This window comes from Pecten maximus, chromosome 11 (assembly GCF_902652985.1).
Source record: "Pecten maximus chromosome 11, xPecMax1.1, whole genome shotgun sequence".
NCBI lineage: Eukaryota > Metazoa > Mollusca > Bivalvia > Pectinida > Pectinidae > Pecten > Pecten maximus.
Genome location: NC_047025.1, coordinates 24,294,191 through 24,312,361, shown reverse-complemented (window position 1 = coordinate 24,312,361; position 18,171 = coordinate 24,294,191). Strand labels below are relative to the sequence as shown.

At 42.5% G+C, this 18,171-nt stretch overlaps 1 pseudogene; it reads right to left on the bottom strand.

Annotated features, from left to right (window-relative positions):
* LOC117337326 overlaps positions 1-10,023 on the bottom strand; it is a 60,863-nt pseudogene extending 50,840 nt beyond the window's left edge.
* Between the last annotated feature and the right edge of the window lie 8,148 nt (positions 10,024-18,171).

Here is an 18,171-nt window from a genome sequence, read left to right as displayed (position 1 = left end):
TAGAAGTATCTAGCATATCTGGTCTTTCATAAAATACAAGAATACATTATCAATTTGATAATGTTAATAATTATTCCATGTTTATAATAACAATGTAGAAAAAGTGAAATCATTTCCGCGGAAGGATTTTAACCATGTATTCATACGCACTGATCAGTGTTAATCTGGTCAAATTCATGAGCAAATGAAACAGATTAAGTTTGGTAGTTTCATTGAGTCCAACTTGAGTAGAAATTGAAATATTGGTTGTTGTATGTCATGACATGTTTGCAATGACGTAATAAGGCGCATATGTCTGTAAGGTATAATGAATCCTTTCAATCCTCAATTACATGGTCTGTTTACCTTTAAGCCTGGTGAATTTGTCACATAAATTATTCGAACAGTTATAAAAACAACAACGAATACTGAAATAACGAAGTTAAAACAAACAATATAAAGACTGCTGAACGACATCAGACATGGCAAGAGAAAATTAAGATTACATTTAAAGGTTTATGAAAAATCGTCAAACTGCTTTTTTCACATCTTAACTGTTTGGTGTTAATATCTCTATTCCGTTTGATGGTGACAAATGGCTTGCGTATCTTCTTGCAATCATCGCAGATGAAATCGTATGTTGTGAAGTGTTATCTTAGCTGTAACATTATGACAAACGACAATAACAATACTGGCCTTTATTTGAAAGAAGATGAAAGGATGCACACGGATACTAGGTAACAAAGTAACAAAGGTGCGCGGCTGGAACATTTCCCATAGTTTTTGTACAGAATTGCCCACATCGATTTTAATACAAGCTTATCTCCCGCTGGTTTGAAACTTAGAGCCAGGTAAATCTAGAATCAGACGCATCATAGCGACAAAAATTATAAACTCTGATTTTATATATTATTTTGATATTTTAGAGACAGGGACCAGTCTACCTGAGATGAAGCCCAGAGAAGTTCGACAAAACCTTTGGCCAGGGTAGTTTGTGTTTCTCAGGAAGTAAGCCTCAGTTGTGTCCGCGGACAAGGCACCTGGCCTCAGTTGTGTCCGTGGACAAGGCACCTGACCTCAGTTGTGTCCGTGGACAAGGCACCTTACATCAGTTGTGTCCGTGGACAAGGCACCTTACCTCAGTTGTGTCCGCGGACAAGGCACCTGACCTCAGTTGTGTCCGTGGACAAGGCACCTTACCTCAGTTGTGTCCGTGGACAAGGCACCTGACCTCAGTTGTGTCCGTGGACAAGGCACCTTACCTCAGTTGTGTCCGTGGACAAGGCACCTGACCTCAGTTGTGTCCGTGGACAAGGCACCTGACCTCAGTTGTGTCCGTGGACAAGGCACCTGACCTCAGTTGTGTCCGTGGACAAGGCACCTTACCTCAGTTGTGTCCGCGGACAAGGCACCTGACCTCAGTTGTGTCCGTGGACAAGGCTCCTTACCTCAGTTGTGTCCGCGGACAAGGCACCTGACCTCAGTTGTGTCCGTGGACAAGGCACCTGACCTCAGTTGTGTCCGTGGACAAGGCACCTGGCCTCAGTTGTGTCCGCGGACAAGGCACCTTACCTCAGTTGTGTCCGCGGACAAGGCACCTGACCTCAGTTGTGTCCGTGGACAAGGCACCTGGCCTCAGTTGTGTCCGCGGACAAGGCACCTTACCTCAGTTGTGTCCGCGGACAAGGCACCTGACCTCAGTTGTGTCCGCGGACAAGGCTCCTTACCTCAGTTGTGTCCGCGGACAAGGCTCCTTACCTCAGTTACTCTGATGAGGCACAGTGAGTCTTAAAATAACAATAACTTTGGATTGGGTGTACATATCAACAGACCCATAAGTTATAGCGACAGTACAGAATACATTCATGGTGAATTACTAAATATTGGCAATCAATGAAATGTAGCAGTCCAGCAGAAGGTTATCATATTGTCTTCTTTATAATAGTAATAATGTGTACTTAAGTTTTAGTTTGGTTCTTGGTTACGAATATCCAAGCGTTAAACAGCTAAATTAATAACATATTTCGGTATTTTTTAAGGGAACGCCAGGCAAATATTCATGATAAATATAGTTTAGGTTTTGGGAAATGCCTGTCACTCTATCAATCTGGATATATACGCATCATATACTTCATCGCATCATGAAGTACAACTATGACCGGATGTGGTCAGATACGTAATGAAGGGCTATATATATACGCTAGCTAGACCTGGACTTACTGTAGTTCTATACAAAGATCATACTATGATGGTAAATAAAATAGAATATCTTTATTTAATTAAATTTTATCAATGCTTACACATGGTGATGATGAAGTAACAATTATATTGATATTGATATATTTCAGCTATTCTACACCTAACCACGTATTTTTCAGTATCAAATCTAATACAGAATTATGGCTTATGACACTTCATCTGGTGGCTATATAATTTTTTTCATTTTATATAACCTACTGTACAAATTTCAGAAGTCTTTTGTTATCTATTCTTTCATGATCAGCAGATATGTGAAAGCGATTACAATATACAGTTGATCAAACATCGGAAATGCTATTTAATTATTTAACCGAGATATTGGAATGGCTATACTTTGTAGCAACTATATATCATGCCAACCTTCTTTCTGAAACATGGAATGGAATATTGATTATTTCTACCTGTCTGAACGCTTGTATTTGTTTCCATGTAGCTTCACTGGTCTTAATGGTTTTGAACGATAAGAAGCGCTTGCTAGGAGTCATTTAACGAGGCACCACTGTGGTAGATATAAACACAAAATCGATATTACTAAACTTGTTGAAGACCTTGACAAAATATCCTTCGTCTGTGTCGAGGTAGTTTTGATTGCTTTTTTACTACGTAATGAACAAACTAACAGATGTGCAAAAGGAGAATTACTATTTCCAAACAGTAAGGATAATAGGAAAAGAAGAGAAAATAAGAACCACATTTCAATGGAAATTTGATAAATTTATAAGACAATATTCAAGATATGTATAAAATGTACGCTCGTGGCTATAACCATCAAGAATAAAATGAAAGACAATTATAAATGAATCTTTATAAACAATACAACCACGGTTATTGAGAAAAACATATAGAAATGTGGCATCACATTTCACAAACAACTGCCGTCTGATTATTTGTAACTTGTCTAGTGTCTTTCCAAAGCTGTAGCTAATAATTTATAATGTACGAATATAACTGACAAAAGTTCACATATACACACAAGATGAAACACAGGACGATGTAATTTCAGCATTTAATTCATCATCTATAACCTCATATATTCAGAATCAATTCATCTGCTATCCTGCGGCGATCTGCGCCTACCTTAATCCTCCCTTCGATGGTTTATCGACGGATAACCATTCAATTCATTACAGCCTTATAGAATATTTATGTTTGTCCCCATGGCAATTCACGTTTTATCAATAATGACATAGAAAAGTACTAAGCTGTATATAGCTAGCACACATTGCTGGACCATCTAACAATTTCTTATTTGCAACGAGATTTAATACATTCTAGCAAATACAGAGGCCATATTTACTCACGTAGTAATAAATCATCTTAAATTCAGAAATTTTCCATGCAATATCAATGATATAAAACTCTATTCGACTACATCCAAATCCTAAGTTCAAAGAACAGGTAAGCATATACAATGTAGCTGTTTAGAGTTTAACTTTCCGGCAATGCCGAAAACTTGCAAGACTCAAGAATTGTCATATGACATATTTCAACTTCTTCGTTAAACTTAACTACTGAAGTAAAATCACAAAACATTCGTTTATCTATTAAATGATTGTAGCTCGGAAAATCATGATTTGCAATGTCAATTTGAAGAGTAGCATAGCAACCTTAGGTGATGTGTCATAATACTAGTAACAAATGGCCCGTCGGTGCATTGTTGTTTGACTAGTGGTTGTCGAAATGTTATGCCTTCTGAGATTCAATGTCTAATGAAACGTCATTTGTTTTACATGTTCAACGTTATCTTGATGAATATCGCAATAGAATTTTACTTAATGGAACAAGTATTCTATATTTTTTTCAATAGTAATCATGGGAGTACTGTATAAATGTAACAATTTTGATGATTATGTTTGGTATTTCTGACCTTTGTTGGACCACCGAATCACTGGGGAAAATAATCATTACTGAACGCACTTCATCACAGAAGGATGAAATAGGATCCACTCGATGACAATCAGCATTGCAAGAGATTCGTGTGTTTTATGCCTACAGTTTGTGTTTACTTGGATTCGGTATGACACACAGATTAGTTACAGTTTATCACAAATTATCTGTAATTTACTACCTTTACTCTTGCTAGATAACACACGTTTGACTAATTACATAGTCCTTCATTCTACCGATATCTGGGCTTGGAAGTTCAAAGGATGATTAATTTAATCACTAGAATCACTTAAATTTAGTCAAGTTATTTTGTCAAAAATGATTGGTTAAAAGTGTTCAATTGTTTTTAAATAACTCTGCCATTTATATAAAAACTATAACAAGATGTAGAGACACAGCATATTTATTACATAGTCTTATCATTTAAAAAAAAAAGGAAATCCGACGAATGAAATAAACACCGATCCACACCCAGCGTACTGATTAACTTACTCTAATATAAACAGATATAGTCTAGATAGGGGTTGAAATGATGGATTATGTATTATGATATTTTACCTCTCATGATCAATTAATGAAGCAGTCACCACGTGTTACGATCGGTTTAATAGATAGCCCATGTTAGGGCATTGCCATATATCAGCTGTAACATATGTGTCGATGTTGAGAGTTTCATAAACAATGAAAACGTATTTTGTTATATAATGTATGAGTCCTAACAACACATCTGGTGTTGAAGAATGGTAAAACGGACAAATAGAATCTTACATGGTTCTGTTCCATGGACAGGACTATCTAAACCAGAGTGTAATAGTCTTGCTGGCCAGCCGAGCTCTTACACGAGGGTTCACAGAACAGACCCATGTTTGAATAACTTTCTTACATGCATATTTTTTCCTACAAACATTAAAACAATATCGATTGTAAGATTGTAAGTTGTTGTGAAACCTATTTGTTGGGCCATAATCATTAATATCAATTTGCGACAGGCATGATTACGCTACAATTGGGGATGCTGTGTTATTTTGAGTAGGTGTCATAGCGCGTACCAGCTGTCATTTCCTACCCCATGTGAGATGAGTTATCTCATCTCTAACAACCACAGGATCACCCAGAACATGTGAGATGAGTTATCTCATCTCTAATAATCCAGGGATCAGCCAGAACATGTGAGTAAAGTTATCTCATCTCTAATAATCCAGGGATCAGCCAGAACATGTGAGTAAAGTTATCTCATCCCTAACAATCCCAGGATCACCCAGAACATGTGAGTAAAGTTATATCACCATAACAATCCCATGATCACCCAGAACATGTGAGTAAAGTTATATCACCATAACAACCACAGGATCACCCAGAACATGTGAGTAAAGTTATCTCATCCCTAACAATCCCAGGATCACCCAGAACATGTGAGATGAGTTATCTCATCTCTAACAATCCCATGATCACCCAGAACATGTGAGTAAAATTATCTCATCTCTAACAACCACAGGATCATCCAGAACAGGTGAGTAAAGTTATATCACCATAACAACCACAGGATCACCCAGAACTTGTGAATAAAGTTATCTCATTCCTAACAACCACAGTATCACCCAGAACTTGTGAGTAAAATTATCTCATCTCTAACAACCACAGGATCACCCAGAACATGTGAGTAAAGTTATATCACCATAACAACCACAGGATCACCTAGAACATGTGAGTAAAGTTATATCACCATAACAACCACAGGATCACCTAGAACATGTGGGTAAAGTTATCTCATCCCTAACAACCACAGGATCACCCAGAACATGTGAGTAAAGTTATATCACCATAACAACCACAGGATCACCCAGAACATGTGAGTAAAATTATCTCATTCCTAACAACCACAGGATCACCCAGAACTTGTGAGTAAAATTATCTCATCCCTAACAACCACAGGATCACCCAGAACATGTGAGAAAAGTTATATCACCATAACAACCACAGGATCACCCAGAACAGGTGAGTAAAGTTATCTTAATCCTAACAATACCGGGATCACCAAGAACTTGTGAGTAAAGTTATATCACCATAACAACCACAGGATCACCCAGAACTTGTGAGTAAAGATATCTCATCCCTAACAACCACAGAATCACCCAGAACATGTGAGTAAAGTTATATCACCATAACAACCACAGGATCACCCAGAACTTGTGAGTAAAGTTATCTCATCCCGAACAACTACAGGATCACCCAGAACATGTGAGTAAAGTTATATCACCATAACAACCACAGGTTCACCCAGAACACGTGAGTAAAGTTATATCATCCCTAACAACCACAGGATCACCCAGAACATGTGAGTAAAGTTATATCACCATAACAACCACAGGATCACCCAGAACTTGTGAGTAAAGTTATCTCATCCCGAACAACTACAGGATCACCTAGAACTTGTGAGTAAAGTTATATCACCATAACAACCACAGGATCACCCAGAACAGGTGAGTAAAGTTATATCACCATAACAACAACAGGATCACCCAGAACATGTGAGTAAAGTTATATCATCCCTAACAACCACGGGATCACCCAGAACATGTGAGTAAAGTTATATCACCATAACAACCACAGGATCACCCAGAACATGTGAGATGAGTTATATCACCATAACAACAACAGGATCACCTAGAACATGTGAGTAAAGTTATATCATCCCTAACAACCACAGGATCACCCAGAACATGTGAGAAAAGTTATATCACCATAACAACCACAGGATCACCCAGAACATGTGAGATGAGTTATCTCATCTCTAACAACCACAGGATCACCCAGAACATGTGAGTAAAGTTATCTCATCCCTAACAATCCCAGGATCACCCAGAACATGTGAGATGAGTTATCTCATCTCTAACAACCACAGGATCACCCAGAACATGTAAGTAAAGTTATATCACCATAACAACCACAGGATCACCCAGAACATGTGAGTAAAGTTATATCATCCCTAACAACCACAGGATCACCCAGAACTTGTGAGTAAAGTTATATCACCATAACAACCACAGGATCACCCAGAACTTGTGAGTAAAGTTATATCATCCCGAACAACTACAGGATCACCTAGAACTTGTGAGTAAAGTTATATCACCATAACAACCACAGGATCACCCAGAACTTGTGAGTAAAGTTATATCATCCCGAACAACTACAGGATCACCTAGAACTTGTGAGTAAAGTTATATCACCATAACAACCACAGGATCACCCAGAACTTGTGAGTAAAGTTATATCATCCCTAACAACCACAGGATCACCCAGAACACGTGAGTAAAGTTATCTCATTCCTAACATCCCAGGATCACCCAGAACATGTGAGTAAAGTTATCTCATCCCTAACAACTACAGGATCACCCAGAACTTGTGAATAAAGTTATATCACCATAACAACCACAGGATCACCCAGAACATGTGAGTAAAGTTATATCACCATAACAACCACAGGATCACCCAGAACATGTGAGTAAAGTTATCTCATCCCTAACAATCACAGGATCACCCAGAACTGGTTAGTAAAGTAATCTCATCCCTAACAAACACAGGATCACCCAGAACATGTGAGTAAAGTTATATCACCATAACAACCACAGGATCACCCAGAACATGTGAGTAAAGTTATATCACCATAACAACCACAGGATCACCCAGAACATGTGAGTAAAGTTATATCACCATAACAACCACAGGATCACCCAGAACTTGTGAGATGAGTTATATCATCTCTAACAACCACAGGATCACCCAGAACATGTGAGTAAAGTTATATCACCATAACAACCACAGGATCACCCAGAACATGTGAGTAAAGTTATATCACCATAACAACCACAGGATCACCCAGAACTTGTGAGATGAGTTATATCATCTCTAACAACCACAGGATCACCCAGAACATGTGAGTAAAGTTATATCACCATAACAACCACAGGATCACCCAGAACACGTGAGTAAAGTTATATCATCCCTAACAACCACAGGATCACCCAGAACATGTGAGTAAAGTTATATCATTCCTAGCATCACCGGGAATAATCTGTGAAGTTTGTGAGAACTATTATTATTTGTATCGTCACAGTTATAAAAAAACGAAGGTAAATAACACCTGCATATATGAAGTGAGAAACAAACAAAAACATGGATGTATTGGATCTTAAATGGGTTTTTTTCTTTTTATAAGAGATTTTATGAAAGGAGTCCTGAAAGTTGTTTTCCCTGCCTTTAGAAAAAAAGGAAAAACAAAAACTTCGAAACAAGTTTCATAAAATCGCAAATTAAATGAAAACAAATTTCAGATACGTTTTATCACATCACAACTTACACTTTGAAAGTAAAAATTTGCTAGGCTTATAATCATATGAAACGGAGGCAGCCAGGTTGTTGTGCCATTCACAATTTATGACAACATGACGTCACGTCATTGTGCATATAATGACGTAACAATGGATTTCTAGCTGGTATTACATTAATGACAAAATTGTTACACGGGCGTATATTGACTGTTTGACAGACCGATTACAAAAATGTAACATGCGGGCCTTTTTGTTCCTCCAGAACCCATTAGTGATGCTAGGGGCCAGGAGTGTACATACAAATGTGTTCTGAACCGGTACCGCTATTCATTACAATTGAACACGGCATTCTGGGTAACGGCACATATCGGCGTAGGTAATATTTGAAGCTGGTTCTGTAAGTACAGATGAAAGGACAACTCGAAGACCACATGGTTTGGCTAAGGCGACATCCGGTCACGTTATACTTTAACTAAGTCTAGGAAAGTAGCAACCTAAATGCTGTTATTGCAAAATGATAATATTGTAATGCGAGTATCGGGTCCACTTAATTCGTTTAATGCTTTCGCTATATCTAAAAAGAATAAACCTTGCTACAATAGTCCCCACATTAGGTCATAACTGGGGAACTGCAATGACATTTACCCCCGAACAGTAATAGGTACTGGTATTATGAATTGTAGTCCTAGATAAATATTCTTGTGGTATTAGTGTTATCTGAAATCGTAACCTTATATGTATTTCATAATGAATATGCATTCCGTAGTGAACATGCAGTTATATTTTTCCCTACATGTGAAATACATAGATACACATTGTCATATATATATATATATATATATACTTACCGCCGCCATTTCTGTAACAAAGGTATGGGAACCTCCAAATGTTTCCGAGTCCAACAGCGAATCCCACACATGACAGAAGGAACTCGGAATTCCTCGCCCACTGGTCCCGAATCATCACAAATTAGTTTTCCTGAGATATGTGGTACAGGTTACAAAACTAGCGTTGGAACAAATTAACATGCAGGTGTATAAATCTCGTAGAGAAGCAAAGTTAATGCGAACTCCAGTTTAGGCAGCTGAGTGTCAACACTTACGGAATTGTACTGTTAGCGCAGTGTGTAACCAGAACACGACGCTACATATTACATTTAAACGATTGGATATGTGGCTTGATGAAGAATATATCGATCCAAAAGGAGAACACTCTGTGGTCACTTTGGTCAATACTATAAAACTGAATAATCCACAGCCAATATATTTATATATGTGTCTTTTTACCTTCCACTGTATACACGAGAGGCATGTACTCGCTGATGAAGTTAATGGATGTTCAAGCCTGGATATAGACACAGCTGACTCCGTGCGGCAATCACCACCCACTACAGAGGATGTACGTCTACGCTTGCCTCTAGCGAACTTTTAACCTGAATGTGAAAACAAGATATAAAAACGGAGACTTAAGACCGTAAAGCGTTCTCATATGCTAGAAGGGATATTGTTGTGGTATTTAATATATCAATGGAAACGTTTTACCTGGCACCGCCGCTGTAATATGAGAATCAGTGTATTTACTTGGTTAAACTATTTGTACCTGAAAGTAATGGAATTATATAATGTCTTAAAATGTGTCAGTTTTATAGTGTACGCCATGCAGGTTACGTTAATCACCAAAATTCCTATTCGTTATGCTGTTTTTATTATTACAATTGTAGTACGTATGTATTCTGTGTTGGCGTTACGAGTGGTTTTCACGTTGGAGGTACTATTGAATGGTTATTTGTATGACATAATCATCTAACAAACACGTGCATGTATTGGGTTATGCTTTCAAAATCGGGCAAATAAGAGAGAGAAAATGAAATGGGTATTAAAAGCTTGTCATACATCAGGAAGATTTAAACGTTTGGGAGGGGATTGACGAAGGTTTAAATGGGTCAGTGAGAAAGTAAATTAGGATATCGTGTGTCAGTGAAAATGGCAACTTTAAACTAAACAAAACAATTATACTACTTCCACATCACATCACACGGTTGCTGCTGAGGTCACTAATGACACTAAGGGCAAATCTACACACCGTGTCTAGGGAGATACATGTAGACTGTTACAGGGCAAACCTACACACCGTGTCTAGGGAGATACATGACGGCTGTTACCGGGCAAACCTACACACCGTGTCTAGGGAGATACATGTAGACTGTTACCGGGCACACCTATACACCGTGTCTAGGGAGATACATGTAGACTGTTACCGGGCAAACCTACACACCGCTTCTAGGGAGATACATGTAGACTGTTACAGGGCAAACCTACACACCGTGTCTAGGGAGATACATGTAGACTGTTACCGGGCACACCTACACACCGTGTCTAGGGAGATACATGTAGACTGTTACCGGGCACACCTACACACCGTGTCTAGGGAGATACATGTAGACTGTTACCGGGCAAACCTACACACCGCTTCTAGGGAGATACATGTAGACTGTTACAGGGCAAACCTACACACCGTGTCTAGGGAGATACATGTAGACTGTTACCGGGTCACACCTACACACCGTGTCTAGGGAGATACATGTAGACTGTTACCGGGCACACCTACACACCGCTTCTAGGGAGATACATGTAGACTGTTACCGGGCAAACCTACACACCGCTTCTAGGGAGATACATGTAGACTGTTACCGGGCACACCTACACACCGTGTCTAGGGAGATACATGTAGACTGTTACCGGGCAAACCTACACACCGTGTCTAGGGAGATACATGTAGACTGTTACCGGGCACACCTACACACCGCTTCTAGGGAGATACATGTAGACTGTTACCGGTCACACCTACACCCGTGTCTCGGTAGATACATGTAGACTGTAACCGGACACACCTACACATCCGCTTCTAGGGAGATACATGTAGACTGTTACAGGTCAAACCTACACAACCCAACATACCGCTCTAGGGAGATACCTGTAGAACTGTTCCCGGGCACACCTATACACCGCGTCTAGGGAAATACATGAAGACTGTTAACCGGCAAACCTACACACCGCGTCTAGAATACATTAAACTGTTACCGGCAAACCTACACAACACGCGTCTAGGAGATACAGTAGCTTACCGGCAAACCAACACCGCGTCTCGAGTAGATACATGTAGAACTGTTACCGGGCAACCTACCACCGCGTCCAGTATACATGTAGACTGTTACCGGGCAACCTACAACCTCTGACCGTACTGTTACCGGGCAAACCTACACACCAATCTAGGGAGATACTGTTACCGGGCAAACCTACAAGCTGACTTCCCGGGCAATCATGTACCCCCGGGAATACATGTAGACTGTTACCGGGCAAACCTACAAACCGCGTTAATGTAGATACATATAGACTGTTACCGGACAAATCTACACACCGCATCTACGGAGATGCGAGTTGACGCTTACCGGGCAAACCAACACACCGCGTCTAGGGAGATACATGTAGTCTGTTACCGGTCGAACCTACACACCGCGTCAATGTAGATACATATAGACTGTTACCGGGCAAATCTACATCACCGAGTTAATTTAGATACAAGTAGACTGTTACCGGGCACACCTACACACCGCGTCAGTGTAGATACATATAGACTGTTACCGGGCACACCTACACACCGCTTCTAGGGAGATACATGAAGACTGTTACCGAGCAAATCTACATCACCGCGTCAATATGGATACATATAGACTGTTACCGGGCAAACCTACACACCGCTTCTAGGGAGATGCCATAGAGAGGCTTACCGGGCAAACCAACAACCGCGTCTCGGTAGATACATAAGACTGTTACCTGGCAATCCTATACACGACGTGTCTCAAGGATACATGTAGGATATCAACGGGCAAACCTACAAACCGCGTCTCGGTAAATACATGTAGACTGTTACCGGGCAAACCTACACACCAATTCTAGGGAGATACTGTTAGCGGGCAAACCTACACACCAATTCTAGGGAGATACTGTTACCGGGCAAACCAATGCTGACTGTTCCCGGGCAAACCTACACTGCGCCTCCAGGGAGATACATGTAGACTAGTACCGGGAATACCTCAACACAGCGTCTAGGGAGATAACTGTAGACTATAACCGGAACACCGAGTCTCGGGAGATACAGGTAAATTATTATCAGGCAAACCTACACACCGGATCTATGGAGATATATGTAGACTTTTACCGGGCAAACCTCAATATTGCGTCTCGGGAGATACATGTAGACTGTTACCGGGCACACCTACACACCGCGTCAATGTAGATACATATTGACTGTTACCGGGCACACCTACACACCGCTTCTAGGGAGATACATGTAGACTTTTACCGGGCACACCTACACACTTCGTCAGTGTAGATACGTGTAGACTGTTACCGGGCAAATCTACATCACCGCGTCTAGGGAGATACATGTAGACTGTTACCGGGCAAATCTACATCACCGCGTCTAGGGAGATACATGTAGACTGTTACCGGGCAAATCTATACACCGCGTCAGTGAAGATACATGTAGACTGTTACCGGGCACACCTACACACCGCGTCTAGGGAGATACATGTAGACTGTTACCGGGCAAACCTACACACCGTGTCTAGGGAGATACATGTAGACTGTTACCGGGCACACCTACACACCGCGTCTAGGGAGATACATGTAGACTGTTACCGGGCACACCTACACACCGCGGCAATGTAGATACATGTAGATTGTTACCGGGCACACATACACACCGCGTCTAGGGAGATACATGTAGACTGTTACCGGGCAAACCTACACACCGCGTCTAGGGAGATACATGTAGACTGTTACATTGAAAACCTACACACCGCGTCGATGTAGATACATGTAGACTGTTACCGGGCACACCTACACACCGCGTCAATGTAGATACATGCAGACTGTTACCGGGCAAACCTACATACCGCTTCCAGGGAGATACAGTACATGTAGACTGTTACCGGGCAAACCTACACACCGCGTCTAGGGAGATACATATAGACTGTTACCGGGCAAATCTACATCACCGCGTTAATGTAGATACATATAGACTGTTACCGGACAAATCTACACACCGCATCTACGGAGATGCGAGTTGACGCTTACCGGGCAAACCAACACACCGCGTCTAGGGAGATACATGTAGTCTGTTACCGGTCGAACCTACACACCGCGTCAATGTAGATACATATAGACTGTTACCGGGCAAATCTACATCACCGAGTAAATTTAGATACAAGTAGACTGTTACCGGGCACACCTACACACCGCGTCAGTGTAGATACATATAGACTGTTACCGGGCACACCTACACACCGCTTCTAGGGAGATACATGAAGACTGTTACCGAGCAAATCTACATCACCGCGTCAATATAGATACATATAGACTGTTACCGGGCAAACCTACACACCGCTTCTAGGGAGATGCCAGTAGAGGCTTACCGGGCAAACCAACAAACCGCGTCTCGGTAGATACATAAAGACTGTTACCTGGCAATCCTATACACGACGTCTCTCAAGGATACATGTAGGATATCAACGGGCAAACCTACAAACCGCGTCTCGGTAAATACATGTAGACTGTTACCGGGCAAACCTACACACCAATTCTAGGGAGATACTGTTAGCGGGCAAACCTACACACCAATTCTAGGGAGATACTGTTACCGGGCAAACCAATGCTGACTGTTCCCGGGCAAACCTACACTGCGCCTCCAGGGAGATACATGTAGGCTAGTACCGGGAATACCTAAACACAGCGTCTAGGGAGATAACTGTAGACTATAACCGGAACACCGAGTCTCGGGAGATACATGTAAATTATTATCAGGCAAACCTACACACCGGATCTATGGAGATATATGTAGACTTTTACCGGGCAAACCTCAATATTGCGTCTCGGGAGATACATGTAGACTGTTACCAGGGCACACCTACACACCGCGTCAATGTAGATACATATTGACTGTTACCGGGCACACCTACACACCGCTTCTAGGGAGATACATGAAGACTGTTACCGGGCACACCTACACACCGCGTCAATGTAGATACATATTGACTGTTACCGGGCACACCTACACACCGCTTCTAGGGAGATACATGTAGACTTTTACCGGGCACACCTACACACCTCGTCAGTGTAGATACGTGTAGACTGTTACCGGGCAAATCTACATCACCGCGTCTAGGGAGATACATGTAGACTGTTACCGGGCAAATCTACATCACCGCGTCTAGGGAGATACATGTAGACCGGGCAAATCTATACACCGCGTCAGTGTAGATACATGTAGACTGTTACCGGGCACACCTACACACCGTGTCTAGGGAGATACATGTAGACTGTTACCGGGCACACCTACACACCGTGTCTAGGGAGATACATGTAGACTGTTACCAGGCAAACCTACACACCGCTTCTAGGGGGATACATGTAGACTGTTACAGGTCAAACCTACACACCGCTTCTAGGGAGATACATGTAGACTGTTACCGGGCACACCTATACACCGTGTCTAGGGAGATACATGTAGACTGTTACCGGGCACACCTACACACCGTGTCTAGGGAGATACATGTAGACTGTTACCGGGCAAACCTACACACCGCTTCTAGGGAGATACATGTAGACTGTTACCGGGCACACCTACACACCGTGTCTAGGGAGATACATGTAGACTGTTACCGGGCACACCTACACACCGTGTCTAGGGAGATACATGTAGACTGTTACCGGGCACACCTACACACCGTGTCAAGGGAGATACATGTAGACTGTTACCGGGCAAACCTACACACCGCTTCTATGGAGATACATGTAGACTGTTACAGGTCAAACCTATACACCGTGTCTAGGGAGATACATGTAGACTGTTACCGGGCACACCGACACACCGCATCTAGGGAGATACATGTAGACTGTTACAGGTCAAACCTACACACCGCTTCTAGGGAGATACATGTAGACTGTTACCGGGCACACCTATACACCGTGTCTAGGGAGATACATGTAGACTGTTACCGGGCACACCGACACACCGTGTCTAGGGAGATACATGTAGACTGTTACCGGGCACACCTACACACCGTGTCTAGGGAGATACAAGTAGACTGTTACCGGGAATATCTATACACCGCGTCAATGCAGATACATGAAGGCTGTTACCGGGCACACCTACACACCGCGTCTAGGGAGATACATGTAGACTGTTACCGGGCAAACCTACACACCGCGTCTAGGGAGATACATGTAGACTGTACCGGGCACACCTACACACCGCGTCGATGTAGATACATGTAGACTGTTACCGGGCACACCTACACACCGCGTCAATGTAGATACATGCAGACTGTTACCGGGCAAACCTACATACCGCTTCCAGGGAGATACAGTACATGTAGACTGTTACCGGGCAAACCTACACACCGCGTCTAGGGAGATACATATAGACTGTTACCGGGCAAATCTACATCACCGCGTTAATGTAGATACATATAGACTGTTACCGGACAAATCTACACACCGCATCTACGGAGATGCTAGTTGACGCTTACCGGGCAAACCAACACACCGCGTCTAGGGAGATACATGTAGTCTGTTACCGGTCGAACCTACACACCGCGTCAATGTAGATTCATATAGACTGTTACCGGGCAAATCTACATCACCGAGTAAATTTAGATACAAGTAGACTGTTACCGGGCACACCTACACACCGCGTCAGTGTAGATACATATAGACTGTTACCGGGCACACCTACACACCGCTTCTAGGGAGATACATGAAGACTGTTACCGAGCAAATCTACATCACCGCGTCAATATAGATACATATAGACTGTTACCGGGCAAACCTACACACCGCTTCTAGGGAGATGCCAGTAGAGGCTTACCGGGCAAACCAACAAACCGCGTCTCGGTAGATACATAAAGACTGTTACCTGGCAATCCTATACACGACGTGTCTCAAGGATACATGTAGGATATCAACGGGCAAACCTACAAACCGCGTCTCGGTAAATACATGTAGACTGTTACCGGGCAAACCTACACACCAATTCTAGGGAGATACTGTTAGCGGGCAAACCTACACACCAATTCTAGGGAGATACTGTTACCGGGCAAACCAATGCTGACTGTTCCCGGGCAAACCTACACTGCGCCTCCAGGGAGATACATGTAGACTAGTACCGGGAATACCTAAACACAGCGTCTAGGGAGATAACTGTAGACTATAACCGGAACACCGAGTCTCGGGAGATACATGTAAATTATTATCAGGCAAACCTACACACCGGATCTATGGAGATATATGTAGACTTTTACCGGGCAAACCTCAATATTGCGTCTCGGGAGATACATGTAGACTGTTACCGGGCACACCTACACACCGCGTCCAGGGAGATACAAGTAGACTGTTACCGGGCACACCTACACACCGCGTCAATGTAGATACATATTGACTGTTACCGGGCAAACCTACACACCGCTTCTAGGGAGATACATGTAGACTTTTTCCGGGCACACCTACACACCTCGTCAATGTAGATACATGTAGACTGTTACCGGGCAAACCTACACACCGCGTCTAGGGAGATACATATAGACTGTTACCGGGCAAATCTACATCACCGCGTTAATGTAGATACATATAGACTGTTACCGGACAAATCTACACACCGCATCTACGGAGATGCGAGTTGACGCTTACCGGGCAAACCAACACACCGCGTCTAGGGAGATACATGTAGTCTGTTACCGGTCGAACCTACACACCGCGTCAATGTAGATACATATAGACTGTTACCGAGTAAATCTACATCACCGAGTAAATTTAGATACAAGTAGACTGTTACCGGGCACACCTACACACCGCGTCAGTGTAGATACATATAGACTGTTACCGGGCACACCTACACACCGCTTCTAGGGAGATACATGAAGACTGTTACCGAGCAAATCTACATCACCGCGTCAATATAGATACATATAGACTGTTACCGGGCAAACCTACACACCGCTTCTAGGGAGATACATGTAGACTGTTACCGGGCACACCTACGCACCGTGTCTAGGGAGATACATGTAGACTGTTACCGGGCAAACCTACACACCGCTTCTAGGGAGATACATGTAGACTGTTACCGGGCACACCTACACACCGTGTCTAGGGAGATACATGTAGACTGTTACCGGGCACACCTACACACCGTGTCTAGGGAGATACATGTAGACTGTTACCGGGCACACCTACACACCGTGTCAAGGGAGATACATGTAGACTGTTACCGGGCAAACCTACACACCGCTTCTAGGGAGATACATGTAGACTGTTACAGGTCAAACCTATACACCGTGTCTGGGGAGATACATGTAGACTGTTACCGGGCACACCGACACACCGCATCTAGGGAGATACATGTAGACTGTTACAGGTCAAACCTACACACCGCTTCTAGGGAGATACATGTAGACTGTTACCGGGCACACCTATACACCGTGTCTAGGGAGATACATGTAGACTGTTACCGGGCACACCGACACACCGTGTCTAGGGAGATAATGTAGACTGTTACCGGGCACACCTACACACCGTGTCTAGGGAGATACAAGTAGACTGTTACCGGGAATATCTATACACCGCGTCAATGCAGATACATGAAGGCTGTTACCGGGCACACC